This window comes from Lemur catta, chromosome 12, assembly GCF_020740605.2.
Source record: "Lemur catta isolate mLemCat1 chromosome 12, mLemCat1.pri, whole genome shotgun sequence".
Classification (NCBI taxonomy): Eukaryota; Metazoa; Chordata; class Mammalia; order Primates; family Lemuridae; genus Lemur; species Lemur catta.
In genome coordinates, this window is record NC_059139.1 from 11,320,957 (window position 1) to 11,335,670 (window position 14,714).

The following is a 14,714-nucleotide window of genomic DNA, read 5'->3' on the forward strand; positions in this document are numbered from 1 at the left end:
TCCAGGAACCCTTCACCCCTGTTTGGTCTGGAGTGACCAGGTCCAAAAGGAAACTCCAAGAGACGCTGTTGCTCTTAGCCATGTGTGAGCAGCGATATCCTCAAACTGGTTTCCAACTCTTTTTAGAATCTGATGAAAACCATAGACTCCTTTCCCAGAAAAAGGTAGTGCACACAAAATTTTGCACTAATTTTGGGGCACATAGTCTTATCTATGGACCAGAGGTTAAGCACACTTGGTTCATCTGTCACAATGAATAAGGAAGCGAGGATAAGTTGAGGGCTGCTTCTTAAAGGAGTCTCCTTAGAAACTGGAAAATCCAATTTGGAACAAGGCGAGGGGAAAATCATTGACCAATCGCTCTATCATAGCATCAAGCAAACATGATTGATCTTTCTGTTCTGCTTAATTTGGAGGCTGTAGTTACGTTCTATGGGGAGAGGTGATGCAATTTAAATTATATCTTTTAATGTGATGCTCACTTTTAAAACAACCTAGTGGAATACTTTTGGAGAACAGCAGAGACAGACAGCCTTCAGTGGTGTGCTCAAATAACCTCACTTCTCATGAGAACAATAGTGAAACACTTTAAGACATTTACAGCTGCTAACTCTGTATGAAGTTAAAAACTAAAAATGAAATAGAAGGTCCAGAAGTCCAGTCCCAATTCCTGTAATTGTTAAGTTTTGACACTAAAGAGAAAGAAAAAGGACCAGTAAAGTAGCCTTTGTTCTTCCCACGATTCTGAAACAGCAATACCCTTAACAACCACGAACAATAGCCAGAAAGAGGCCAGTGCTGGAGCTGTATCCAGTGTCGCATATTTTAATTGAAATTCTTAATTAGCTACAGCCTGAGTCCATAAGTCACCACGAGCTGCTTTTAGAGCCAGACCTGCTGGCCTCTGGGGCAGCACTGTCTATGTGGTAGTGATTAGAAGACATAGCACTCTTTTCAGAAAACATGTTTTCTGAAAACCTAACCTTCATAAACCATAAGTTAAAACATAGTGATCTGACACTGCACGTCCAGGAAAATGATGCCATATCCAAACACATCCTTGTCCAAAGGAGCTATCTGGAATAGTCTGTATAAGTGCTTGTAGACTTTAGTTTTTCTTTTGAAAAATTATCAAATGAAAAGATGTATTACGTTTAGTGAGCTCCTCAAGTATCAGTGTTGGGACATGCTATGCTGAATCTCTGTGTGTGTTAATCTAGGTGACAATTCATCAACTCTGAGCAGGCATTAAATTGCAAGGGGAGGCCGTTAAAATAAACTGTGGGATTCATGAGGAGTCTGTATAGGCACGTAACATGCTACCAAGAAGGTATGAGTCCTGGGAGGCTCTCTCCAGGGTGTCTCTCTCTCTCCACTAACTTGTTTAATAACACGCTAGGGAACAGAGTTGAGCAGCAGGTATTATTAATGGGCCCCCGGGTCACACACAGGATTTGTTGTGATCTCAGAAGGACATATTTCCATCCGAGGGTATGTTATTTGATGCTCTCGTGGATAATTACTTTACTTTTGACAATAAGCAGTTTCTTATTTAGTTATTTATTTTGCTTTTTTTGTCAGTTTCTAAAAAGGAGGATTAAAATTACGAATCTAGCTGAACTTGGAGGCCGAGCTCAGTGAAGTGATCTCTTCTGAGTAGTGGACTAGAAATGACCATCTGGTACCACATCCATTCCCCAGAAGCCATTAATTGTTAACAAACTAAAGTTAACATAAAGTTAGCTACTTTTGTCAGCAGAACTGAATGGTTCCTATTGCTAAAAATTTTAACAGTGTTGTATAGAAACAATTCTCCCACTTAAAGTGTACAATCTACTTTTTTTCATATATTCACAAGGTTATACAATTGTTACTACAATCCTGTTCTAGAACATTTTTGTCCCTCCCATAAAAACCCCCTGCCCCATAGCAGTCACTTCCCATTCTTGCCTTCAGTTATCTCATCTTGGTAAATATTTTCCATAAACATTTTAGTTTTTTACATTTATTTATTTATTTATTTTTATTTTTTTTTTTTTTTGAGACAGAGTCTCACTTTGTTGCCCGGGCTAGAGTGAGTGCCGTGGCATCAGCCTAGCTCACAGCAACCTCAGACTCCTGGGCTTAAGCGATCCTACTGCCTCAGCCTCCCGAGTAGCTGGGACTACAGGCATGAGCCACCATGCCCGGCTAATTTTTTTGTATATATATTTTTTTTAGTTGGCCAGATAATTTCTTTCTATTTTTAGTAGAGACGGGGTCTCACTCTTGCTCAGGCTGGTCTCGAACTCCTGACCTCGAGCGATCCACCCGCCTCGGCCTCCCAGAGCTAGGATTACAGGCGTGAGCCACCGCGCCCGGCCTACATTTATTTTTATTAAGAGTAGTAAACAGTAAACAAAATATACTGTGAACAGTATCAACAGTAGTAAATGAGGTGCTGTACTGAGTAGTTTACATAGATCATTCACTTAACAAACATTAATGGAATGACCATTAAGTGACAGACTGTCGTGAACAAAATAGACACAAATTACTGCCCCTGTGGGCCACACATTCTAGTGGTGGTGGGGGACAACTAATAAACAAGGTAAATATAAAAATATATAATATGTTACATGAATGTAAGTGCTATAGGAACATTAATTAGGGAAGCGGAATAAAGAATGTGTCATTATTGTGAATACTGATACACGGCTATGAACAATTTATTTGTGGCTGGACACGGTGGCTCATGCCTGTAATCCCAGCACTTTGGGAGGCTGAGTTGGGAGGATTGCTTGATGCCAGAAGTTTGAGACCAGCCTGGGCAACATAGTAAGACCCTGTCTCTACAAAAAATAGGAAAAAATGGCTTCATATGGTGGCATGTGTCTGTAGTCCCAGCTACTCAGGAGGCTGAGGTGGGAGGATCTCTTGAGCCCAGAAGTTTGGGGTTAAACCCTGCCTTGGTGACAGAATGAAACTGTACCTCTAAAAATAAAAAATAAATGAATAAAAATAATTTCAGTAAAGCGTGATGACCTAGTGTATAGTACAGTGGTTAGGGTTACAAACTTAGGAGCCAGATGATTTGTGTCTGCATCCCAGCTCTGTGACCTTGGTCAACTCCATCACTTTGTGCCTCAGTTTCCTCATTTGTAAAATGGGGATGATAATGATGGTTTCTGTCCCGTGGGGTAGAACGCTGCCCTACATAGTGAGTGCTAAATAAGTACTATAGAATTTTTCTCTAGTTACAGAAAAGAAGGCTAAGTTTGCTTAAAATGTGGCCTCAGGGAAAGGAAGAATCCACACCACCACGGCTGCTGTCACCTGTATCCCCCGGAAGACCCCAGCTCTAGGATGGGGGCTAATATAATTTCCTAGCATTTGGCCCATCCTGATCAGCACTCCTGCTTGGGAGTGGAGTGTATTTATTTATGTTTTTTGCTAATTCAACCCAGGGGAGGAGAGGGTTCTGGGTGGAGAGAGGAGTAGAGAGGCGCTTGAATTTCTTCCCAGGTTCCTTTGCCTGATTATTCAGTAGGCTTCACAGTCAACCTTGAGAAACCACCTTCCCCCCACCCCCCAGGTGAGATCAGGGCAGTATCAGGCTGTTCTTCCTCTCTCCTGCCCCAGAATTTCCTCCTGAGAGCAATGATTACATGGTGCCATCCCCCCACCCCCATCAGCAAATGCCCCTTTGACGCTTCCCTCAGAAACTTCTACAATAGGGCAAGACAGGGCTTCGAGTTCGTTCCAAGGCCACCCTTGATTCTAGACTAAGAATTAGCCCCCGACATCATTTCCCATCATAAATTACCTTTATTTAATCTGTCCAGCCTAACCACCAGGCAAAGTTAAATGACAAACGTTGGCTTATAGAATAACCCCAAATCATACAGCACTGGCGATGAAAAAAATGAGCCATATGAATGGTCCCCCATTGTCCAGTGACTCTCTTACTTCCCTGGAGACACTGAAGAATACAAAGTAAATGTGCTGTCATCTTGTTGCCACAGAGAAATTTAAAGTCAGGAGAAAGAAAAGAAGGAAGAGAAAGAGAGAAAGAAAAGAAGGAAGAAAGGAGGTTTTTTTTTTCTATATGGAAGTTAAATTTCAAAACCCTCCCTCTTCATTTGTTTTAAAATTTGCAATATTATTAACCCCATTTGAAGAATTCATACATGGACCGAGACTTCCCACTGGACCCCGCTCCCAGGGCCAGGCTGGCATCTCAGGCGAGCTCACTCCGCCTGTGCCCTTTTCTGCAGCAGTGACCCAGGGAGCTGCTCATTTCCTCCCGGTCCCTTGTACTGCAGTTTTGGGGAACGGCTGGGCCTCAAGTTTGAGGTGTACGATTATCTCGAGGGGTGAGAAACAGGGTTTCGGCACACATAGTTCTTCTTTGACTACCTAAATCATTATTTGATGAATTGCTGAGACGATTAACTACTGTCTAATTTGTCCTGCTTTGGTTTTAGAAATAATCATTCAAATGATATTTTATTAGCACAAGATACATGTTAAAGTTTCAGATTTATAACAACTTTAGATAAAACTAGCAGACACTAAAATGAGACTGTTTGGCTACCCCCAAATGGGAAACTGGGCGTCACAGATGACCCTGGCCATCTTCGGTCAGCCTCGGGGCTCTGCTTATGCCTTCGTTTTGTGCTGGTTGCACAGTATCAAGAAAAATCCTGGCTGATAGGGCTAAATAAGAGAATATTACAAACATTTTAAAACCACTTCATTTTGCAATCTCAGGGTAGTGTCCAGTTAAACTTCATCCAGAAACATGCGAGAGGAGTCGCAGGAACTGTTTGATTTGTGATTCTTTCACTCAGTACTGTACAACGTTTGTGACCCCCAAGCCTAGGTCTTGCTGGATGTATGGGTGTGACAATCTGTGCTGTGCGGGTGAACTCCTTTGTACAATTCTACATGAACGGACAAGAGTAAGCTTGGTTTATTTTTATCATTGTAATCATTTTTCAGCATACAATTCAGGAGCATTAAGTGCGTTCACATTGTTGTGCAGCCATCACCACTATCCCCTAGTTTGGTTTTAACAGTTTATTCCAAAAGCCTATGTCATGCAGCCTTGAAAATGGCATACATACATGTATCAGTCATTATGTTAAAGTCACCATTTATACTAGTGCCCAATTATTAATACTTTAGTTCACACCAGTCCCAACTTTAATAAATCTCTTCAATTTGAGCTTCATTTTTTTCCCTCTTAAAGTTAAAATTCTTCCGGATTGTCCTTTCCTACTGGTGTTTCTAGAAGACTCAGAACCCTAGGGATGCTGGGTGTTGGAATTTGTAGATGTGGCCTGATCTCTATATGGTGTTTTCAAGACTTTAATTAGCTACTTACCCTAATTTCTTTAGTTAGTATCTTACCTGTTCTTTAAATGATCCCAATGACCTGAATCTCATCAAGTTCTGTCTGAGGAAAACGAGAACATTTTCTATGACATCCTTTTTGTTTTATTCCAGAACAGAAAAAAATGAGGAAAAATCTACTATATCTTTTCTCTTTTATATAAGAAATAATAATTGTTGATCAAAAGATCACCTTTTTGCTAGAATGATCATCACAACAGCTCTTTGAGGAGGATACTGTTATTATCTCCACTTAGAGAGGATGAGATGGAAGCACAGAGAGGTTAAGTAACCTGCTCCAGGTCACACAGCTAGACGGGTACAGAGCTGGGACTTGAACCCAAGCAGCAGGTTCCAGAGCCCACACCTAACCACTGAGGGACAGTGCCTTGATATTAAGCACCAATTTTTCTGCTGACCCCTCCCTAGAACTCCAGTTCCATGGAAAACTTCGTGTCACAGAGGAGAAAGACACAAATGGACTGGGAACTGGAGGCACTTTCTCAGTCTCCCTATGTGAGCTAGATACTTCCTTCCTTATTTCAGTAAGAAACAATATGCATCGAGGGATTCACATACAGAATTCGATACGCATTAGCTATTATTGGAACAGAACTGGCTGCCACTAAGTCTCATAGAGAAAGTCACCTGGCTTTGTTACATCATGGCTTCCTTTACGTAAACCGCAACTAATCATACGTACCTTCCGGGGTCATGGTAGACAGAGTGCTTAGGACATCCTCTGACGGGTGAGGGAACCTGAATAAACAGTAGCCATTAAGATCCCAAGTTACAGAAACAACAATTTTTTTTTTAATAAAGAGGACCTTTTTTTTTTCATTAGACAGAGGATAAAATAAGGACCTGAGTCCCATCGCCCGATCAGTCCCCTGAGGGACCGCTCACCCTGAGGCCCGTAGCCAGCTGAGAGTCAGGGACAAATGGCCGCACTAAATCCCCAGAATAGTTTATACACCCCTAAGCCCTCTAAACACATCTCATTTCTAAAATGCCTGTCACCACTGACTCTAAAAGCCATCAGACCCGTAAGAGAAAAATCAAACAATACAACCGAACAGCAACCAAACCTCTGACATCTGGCCAGCTCGTAGGCTGCAGACAGGAAGGAATGTACAAAATGTGTAGGCAGCGCCGTGGGCCTGTGTACACACTGTGGGCACAGGGCCTGGGCTCCAGCTTGCTGACGCATCCCGGTCGCGGTCATGTAAGTTGGACTAAGGGGACCTCTGGGTGGCATTTGCAAAATGACCCTGAAACCTGACAGGGAAATGCTGCTTGACAGTCCTGCTTAATATGGGTAAAATTAAAAAGCAAGTGGTGGATCTTAATTCCACTCCAGGTTATTTAAAAGCATGATAACCCAAGAAAATACTAAGGGTGAAATTAAGTTTCTAGGCCAGTTAGAAAATGAGGCGATAGTATTGTGAGGGAGTCAGGGGGAAAAAAAAAACAAACCCAAAACAACATGCTCGATGAAGATTATTTTTCTTTGTTGGGTGATTTGGTTTTAAAACAATGACTTTTACATCCTGCTTACACCAGCTGTTAAAAATAGCTTTTGTTTCGGGCTTTTGTTTTAGCCTCTCTTGGGCATCGGCTATGATACCAACCACCTTTGTACACAGAGCGACTTCATCCCGGGAAAAGGGAAGCTGGGAATTTTGGAGAGTAGCAAAATAATTCAGCAACGTGAGGACTCAGTTCTGACTCCCACGGACGACCTTGAAGATTTATGCTGCTGGAATTGTGCCTCCCTCGCTCTGTCCCTCCTTCCTCCAATAATTTCACAATTCCACAGACAGTTCTTGCACACTTACTGCATTCTAGGCGCTAAGGAAGGGCAGAAAATAGACAGCTCCATACTGCACTGCTTGCTATACAGTCTCAAGCTGTGCACTGTTCTGTTTGCCGAGGCTGAGGATAAAACGATTGCTACTAGGAGGAAGCCAATGACCAAACGTAGCCTTGAAACTCCTAAAACAAATGTCATTTAAAACCTGATGCTAATATTATCAGTGTTCTGGAGGTTTCATGCCATTCCAAGCATAGATTCTAAACTTTTTATTGCAGTCTGTTTAATAAGCATAGACTGGATAGTTGAACAAAGCACGGTACCAAAAAAATGTGTTAACAGTTCCCTGTGCAACACGAAACTTCCATTCCAGTTCGATGGGTGGTGTGTGACTAATTTAAACACGCTAGTTATCCTTAGCTCCTTCAGGAGAAATATCAGCTCTAAGGCATCTTGTGTATAAGGCAGTGGCCCTTGTATGGGATCTCCAGACTGGCAGCGTCAGCATCACCTAGAAACTAGTTAGAAATGAACGTTCTTGGGTCCCAGGTCTGCTGAATCTGAAACTCTGGGGTTGAGGCCCAGAAATCTGTTTTTTAAGTCCCCCTCCCACTGCCGCCCCATGGATTCTGATGCATGCTGATGGAAGCTTTTTATAATTTCAGATTTTTCAGTCATGACATTCTAATGAATCTTTATGTAAAATTTGGTAAAAAATCCTCTGACCAATTTTTCCTCAATACAGTTTGAGTTTCAGGTATAACTTCCACAACTGGAACCCCATATTGCAATAGATCTATAATTTGACAGCATGATAAACTGTTTCTCCAACAGCACCTGAAAAAATATTCTATTTCCCACAAAGACATCAGAGCCATAATAAAGGAGAACAAAGCACCATCAAACAGTATGCAGGCTGAAGTGCAGGGTATTTATAGCATGTCGTTAGTAGTAAATGTCCCTGACAGGCAGAGAGAATACACTGGGTACATCTGGCAGTCTCAGGATACAGATGAGCTATGTTACATAATAGAAATGTTTCTTGTCCAGGACGGCATAATCATGTCAATGCTACAAGGCGTATCATTATACCTTTTAGAGGTTTTTAGAGGTCCTGTCATTGGAAGAATGAACAGTTGTTTGTTGGAGCTGGCTTGTGCTGCTCAGAAGAGCGTGAGAGCCAGTTGAGCACATTTTTTCCCACCTCAGTACATGGGAACATCATGTTGGTATTAGCCATAGTAGAAGAATTTACACTGAGGAAATTGGCAAACACTGTAAGTGAGGACTTTTTTTAATTTTTTGAGAGCTGGTTTATATCACACCACTGGATTTAGGTGAATACAGAGCTTCAATTTAGGCCCTGCTGTCTGAGCTTGTCTCCTCTGGAATAGCAGTTTTTGAAAATACTGTTTGTTTTAGGATCACTCATCTTTATGCTTGTCACAATGGTATCCACACTGGGATTCAAAGCAAACCTGTTGGAGAATTTGTTGCTGTCCTTGCTCCTGCAATGAGGCCTTTACTAGATACCCAAACCCTTTTTACTGGGGACCTCCTAGGTGTGTGCCAGGCACTCCTGTCCCCTGCCAGTTTCCACCTGTGGCTACTGCAGGAGAGAGGCCTAAGAAGTGTCAAAGCTGATGGGCTCAGCCATTCAGGGGTGACTCCTTCTGTTCCCCTTTCTGTCTCCTCCTTTTGTAGTTTGCTCTAAGATCAATCAGAGAACAAGAGGTTTTAGTGAAAGGGCTATTTCCATTTTAATTTATAAAGTTAATGTTCACTAAGTGCATAATATAATTCATGCTAGTAACTCTACACATGGTCTAGTATTTCCAGAAGCCCCAAGAGATAGATATTACTGGTATCTTCATTTTCCTGGTAAGGAAGCTGAGACCTTAAGAGGTAAGTAAAAGCCAAGATCACAGAGGATTTGGACTTGGTGTATCTGACCCATCAGAGGCAAGTTCATGAGCCCTGCATAGGTTTGAGTCACAGACTCCAAACTCTACTTGGAATTTTTCTTGTGCCTGGTTTTTCCTTTTCTCAGGAAAGGCTGTACTATCTCCCTGGCACCCTTTAGCTCCTTGTGCAACAGACATCTGGCGGGTCTGCCCCATCAGGTCACCAGATGTGCCCAAGTAGGTCTCAACTCCAGGATTAGACATAGTTTAGGTTCAAGCTAGGACAGCCTGCTCCTTCTTCCAACTAGTCAGTCAGTGCTTTATTAAGTGCTTACTGCAGAGACTTCGCTTTATAAGTACTCAGTGCTTTAAAAATGTAGCAATACTTTAGGCCCCACCCAGAAATCCCGATTTATTGATTAAGGCATAAGGCCCGGGGGTATTTTAATAAGCTCTGGAGAGGGGTAGATAATTAGGAAATCCTCCCAGTCAGTATTAGATACCTGGGAATGCCAGACAAACTATTATAACATCCTTTTAAATGTGTAGCTGAGCTCTCAAGACAGTAACAAAAATCCTCGGGGCCAAAGTCAGAGTAGGAATTGAAAGCCTGACTGTTGAACACGTGGGCTGATTTCTGCAGCTGTGCTTGGTGAGAAGTGGTGAGAGGAAGGGGAGAGAGTACCAGCCCAGCAACCAATCGGGGGACTATTTTGCTACCATTATTTAGTATTTGATACACACAAAAGAATCTTATTCTTTGAAACATGTCACTGAGATTCACCCATGTTGGTGCAAGATGTAGTTCATTCATTTCTTGGCTGAATAATATTTCATTGCGTGACTGAACCACCATTTGCCTATTCATTCTCCTATCAATGGACATTTGGGGTGTTTCAGTTTTTTTACTCTTACACAGTGATGAAAATGCATGCATGCCTCCTGGTGCACACATGGCAGATTTTTTCTAGGAATAGAACATATTCCAAGCAGAACTCTTGATTCTTACCCCTACACTTGGCACATCATGGCAAATCCATTCTTCCACTTGCTCAAGACAAAACTTGGCACCATCTGTGCTGGTTTCCAACTGCTGCTGTAACTCGTTACCACAAACCGAATATCTGAAAACGACCCCAATTTATCTACATTTTTGAGGTTAGAAGTCTTACAAAGGCCTCACTGAATTAAAATCAAGATGTCATCAGGTCTGTGCTCCTTACTGGAGGCTCTAGAAGAGGATGTTCCCTTGCTTTTTCCCATTTCTAAAGGAAGCTCAAGGCTCCATTCCTTCGTCTTTTAAAGTCAGCAACTTTGGGCTCAGTCTTTCACAAGCTGCCATCTCTCTGATTCTCCCTCTTCTGCCTCTCTCTTCTACTTTGTGATTATATTGAGCCCATTTAGATAATTCAGGATGATCTCCCTATGTTAAGGTCATTTGTTTAGTACCCTAATTCCATCTGCAACCTTAATTCATTAATTCATTCTTCTTTGCCATGTAACCTAACATAATCACAAGTTCTGGGGACTTAGATGTAGACATCTTTGGGGAGCAATTATTCTGCCTACTACACCATCCTTGGTAACTCTCTTTCTCTCACATGATATAACCAGTCTGTTAGGAGACCCTGCTGCCTCAGTTTTCAACATAAATTGAAAACCCAGCCACTTCCTACCACTATCCTGCTATCCCTGTGTTGGTGCAATCCACCATCATTTCCTTGGGATTATTGCAACAGTGTTCTGACAGGTCCCTGCGTCCAGCCTTGCAGTCTCATGCCAATCACCAGCTGTAATGATCCTCTGTAAATGTACATCAACTCATGTTTCTCTTTACACAAAACCCTCCAGTGTCTTTCCACGTTCTTCTCCTTACCTTTAACTTACTGCATAACTTACTTATTGTTGTCTGCCTCCCTCCTTCTAAAAAGTAAGTTCCATGGAGATAAGGATTTTTGTCTGGGTTATTCATAGATATCTTCTCTGAGTCTGGAACTCAGTATTTATACTAAGAATGTATTTTTGTTTAAATTGATGAAAGACCAAAATACGTAGGACATATGAGAAAAAAATCAATGCTGTATCAAGAATACCAGCAATGTTTGAAAAAGAACTAAATAAAATTTCCAGAAATAAAAGTCTTTAAAAATCTTGAGAGATCAAAGAGCGAATCCAGCAGGATTTAAGAGAGCATGTGTGGACTGAAAATTTCACCTGAGGCCTTAACCCAGCAGGCAATACAGAAAGACAAGAAGATGAGAAGGCGACATGGAGACAGCATAAGAAGGCATTAAAAACTCTTAATAGTTTAAAACAGAATTAGAATGATATTTTACCTTCTCTTCTTCCCTACAGCTGTTATTTAACAATTACTTTTGTGAATATAGATTCACATTTTCACTGACATTTCACAGAATATACTGACATTCCCTACTGCTCTAGATCATTGTGTTTTATTGTCTTTTCCATGATTGCAGTTGCATTTGCCACATAAAGATTTTGCGGTTATGTACTTGGTGGGCTCACAATCAATTGTGAGGAGTATTATGTTATCAGCAATGTCAGCATTGCTAAGATTTCACAGCTGTCTAGACAGGTGTTCCGTATGCATATGAGGAAAGACTTTTAAATCTAGTTTTTGGATTTGAACTCATCTTAGGAGGAGATTTTCTCAGAGAATTTTAGGACTTGTGCAACATTCTTCAACTGAGTAGACCATTATTTAGGAAGGCATCCTGTTAAATAACAAAGAGAAGTTCATGAGTCAATTAAAATGACTTCTTTTCCCCTTTCCAAGTACCTAAACTAATATAAAAAGATAAGCTTACTTCTTTGATCTAGAAGCTGCTTTTTGTCTCTTTGTGGTTTTTGTTTTCGAAACACTTTGAGCATGTGCTCCACAATTGGTTGTCATTTAAAACATAACAGTAAATTGAAAAAGTGATAATCTCCAATTAAATTGAGAGTTAAACTGGTAGCCCAGTGAAAAAACTAAAAATTAGATTCTGAAAAAGAGCAGTGCTCTGCTTTCAGATTTGCCCACATAAATAATAGTGGAAACACTGTTGTAGATGAATCAAAATGTTAAAAGATTGTCCAGTGACAATTTGTAATAAATTCAAATATCTCACTGCTTTCCTCTGAGATAGGAAATGTTATGTCTATTTGCTGGCTATCCATGTAGGTCCGTAACTTCAAAGTCCAAGGTGGGGCCGCAGGAATAATAAATTTCCAAAACCATTTATTCATTTGTGCTTACAAAGTGACCTTAAAGGTTAGCATTTTTGTCATTGGACTTATTTTTTATTTTGGGATGTAATTTTAACCTTACTCATGATTAGGAAAGAGTGATTCATAGACTGCTTTTCAACGGTCCTAAATTCCAGCCTCAATTTTTAAGTATGTTTAACCTCACCTACAAAGTTGAGATATTGGAGGTGTCTTTCCAATGCTAACTTTTTAGCCTATGATTCCTAAATATTTCTTCTACTGTCAAGGCAAAAGAAAAAAAAAATCCAAAACATTTTAAAAACTGTTTGGACACTTGGGAGGTTTTGATTGTTTATTTGTATTAAATTGTAAACTCCCTATAATATGATTATGAATTGAGAGATGTAACATAGATACTGGTGTTGTAAAAGTCAAAATCTATTTGTGAATCTTATTTATTTTAGGAATATCTCATTTCCTGCGCAGACTTTGTTTTTAATTATTAACACAATAACCCAAATGGGAAAAAAAGCTTTTTCTGTTAATATGAGCTTCTCAAATTGGTGACAGATAAACATTTATACATGTTGGTGTCTCCATAACCAGAGGAGGACTTGGGCAGAACTTGATACCCGGCAGATCTGCCTTGCGGCCATTTCAAAGTGGGTTTACTGGTAAATTCTACTGAGGATCAGAATACTGCCTTATCTTTAGCACTTAGTTCCTTAGTTCGGTAATTCTCAGCTCCACCTGAAAGCTAAACACATTGCGAATACTCAAATTAACACACTGATTGCCACACCAGAAAAAAAATTTTTCGCCTGGGGCCATGGTGTTTTATTGAAACAAAATTATCTTTTCTACTTTGTTATTTGTTATTGTTTTTTGTGTGTGAGCTGCATGCAATGCAATCCATGTTTTTAGAATTAAATTTTCAATATTAATTGTAACAATAAGAACATCAACAAGATTTTCATGAACCAACTGCAGGGTTTTGTTTCACAAGGCCCCAGGCTCAAAACTAGTGTGAGTTAAATACAACTCACATGGCAGTCAGTGTGCTAAAGATGCACTAAGATAGAAAAGGTATTAATAGCTTATCATCTCGAATTCAACCCTATTAGGATTAAGGCTTATGGATTTGAAGAAATCAATAGACTTTAGCACAGCGGAATGATTAGCTGGGTATGACAATATCAGTTAGTGCTATGATGCAAACAGTTCTGGCAGAGACAGTCTGGACAGTAAGACATATCTCAGTTCACTGTGTAACACACAATGCTTTTGAGCTTGATCAGGCGTGTCTGGAGTACATCAGGAATATCTGGATAAAATAACTATTAATATTTTATGAACTAATATATATAATATATAACATCCTATTAACTAATGATTAATAGAATACCGAAGGCATCAGTGGAAGAGTTGACCCCAACATTCAGGGCAAACCCCACAGAAGAGAGGGAAGGTACGTTCTGGTAATCATTATTTGGGAAATATTTCCTCCTGCCTTCCCTGTCTTCATAAATGTACCACCATCTACCCAGAATAGAAAAGGGCAGTGTCACCCTGGATCCCTCTCTCTCTCTCTCTCTCTCTCTACCCCTTCATCTAATCAATCACTCATTCCATCTATTCTACCTTCTAAATATCCCCCTAGAACATCTTAACTGGAATAGACTACTAATGTGGTAAATCACTACATTTTTTTTCCCAAATTGAAAATCTTTAGGTAAAGTGGGATGATAAGTTAGCCACTGTGACACACAAGACATTATACAAATTTAATAGGCTTTCATTCGAGTTTAGAATTGAATATACTATATAGAATATCTGGGAGATCTGAAAATTAAGCACAGTGACTTTTCCCCCCATTAACTGTAATTTTCTAGGCACGTTGCCCAAGCTAAGGCAGTATAATGAGGTGACTCTGGAGCTGGAGGATCTGGTTTGAATCCTGGTTTCAAATCCATGGCTACTTTCCTAATCCTTGGCTCCTACCGCACTTGTCTGGAACAGTACAACAGTCTTTTGAGTGCACTCTCTTTTCTGTTTGAGCTCTGCTCTATTCCATTAAAGTTAGAGTGATGTCTTTAAAGTGCTGTACACTTTGCCCACTTCAACTATAAACATTTATATATGTTTGTATGTATGTGTGCATGTGTGTGTACATTTTTAATTAGTGTCTATGGCTAAGTCCTATGAAGGATACAAAATTTTTTTTTTTAATTTTTATTTTTATAGAAATGGGGTCTCACTGTATCGCCCAGGCTGGTCTCAAACTCCTGGCCTCAAGTGATCCTCCTGCCTTGGCCTCCCAAAGTGCTGAAATTACAGGCATGAGCCTCTGCACCCAGCCGAGGATACAAAGATAGACTGCAAAGCAAAAATTGTCCCTGCTCACAACCAGC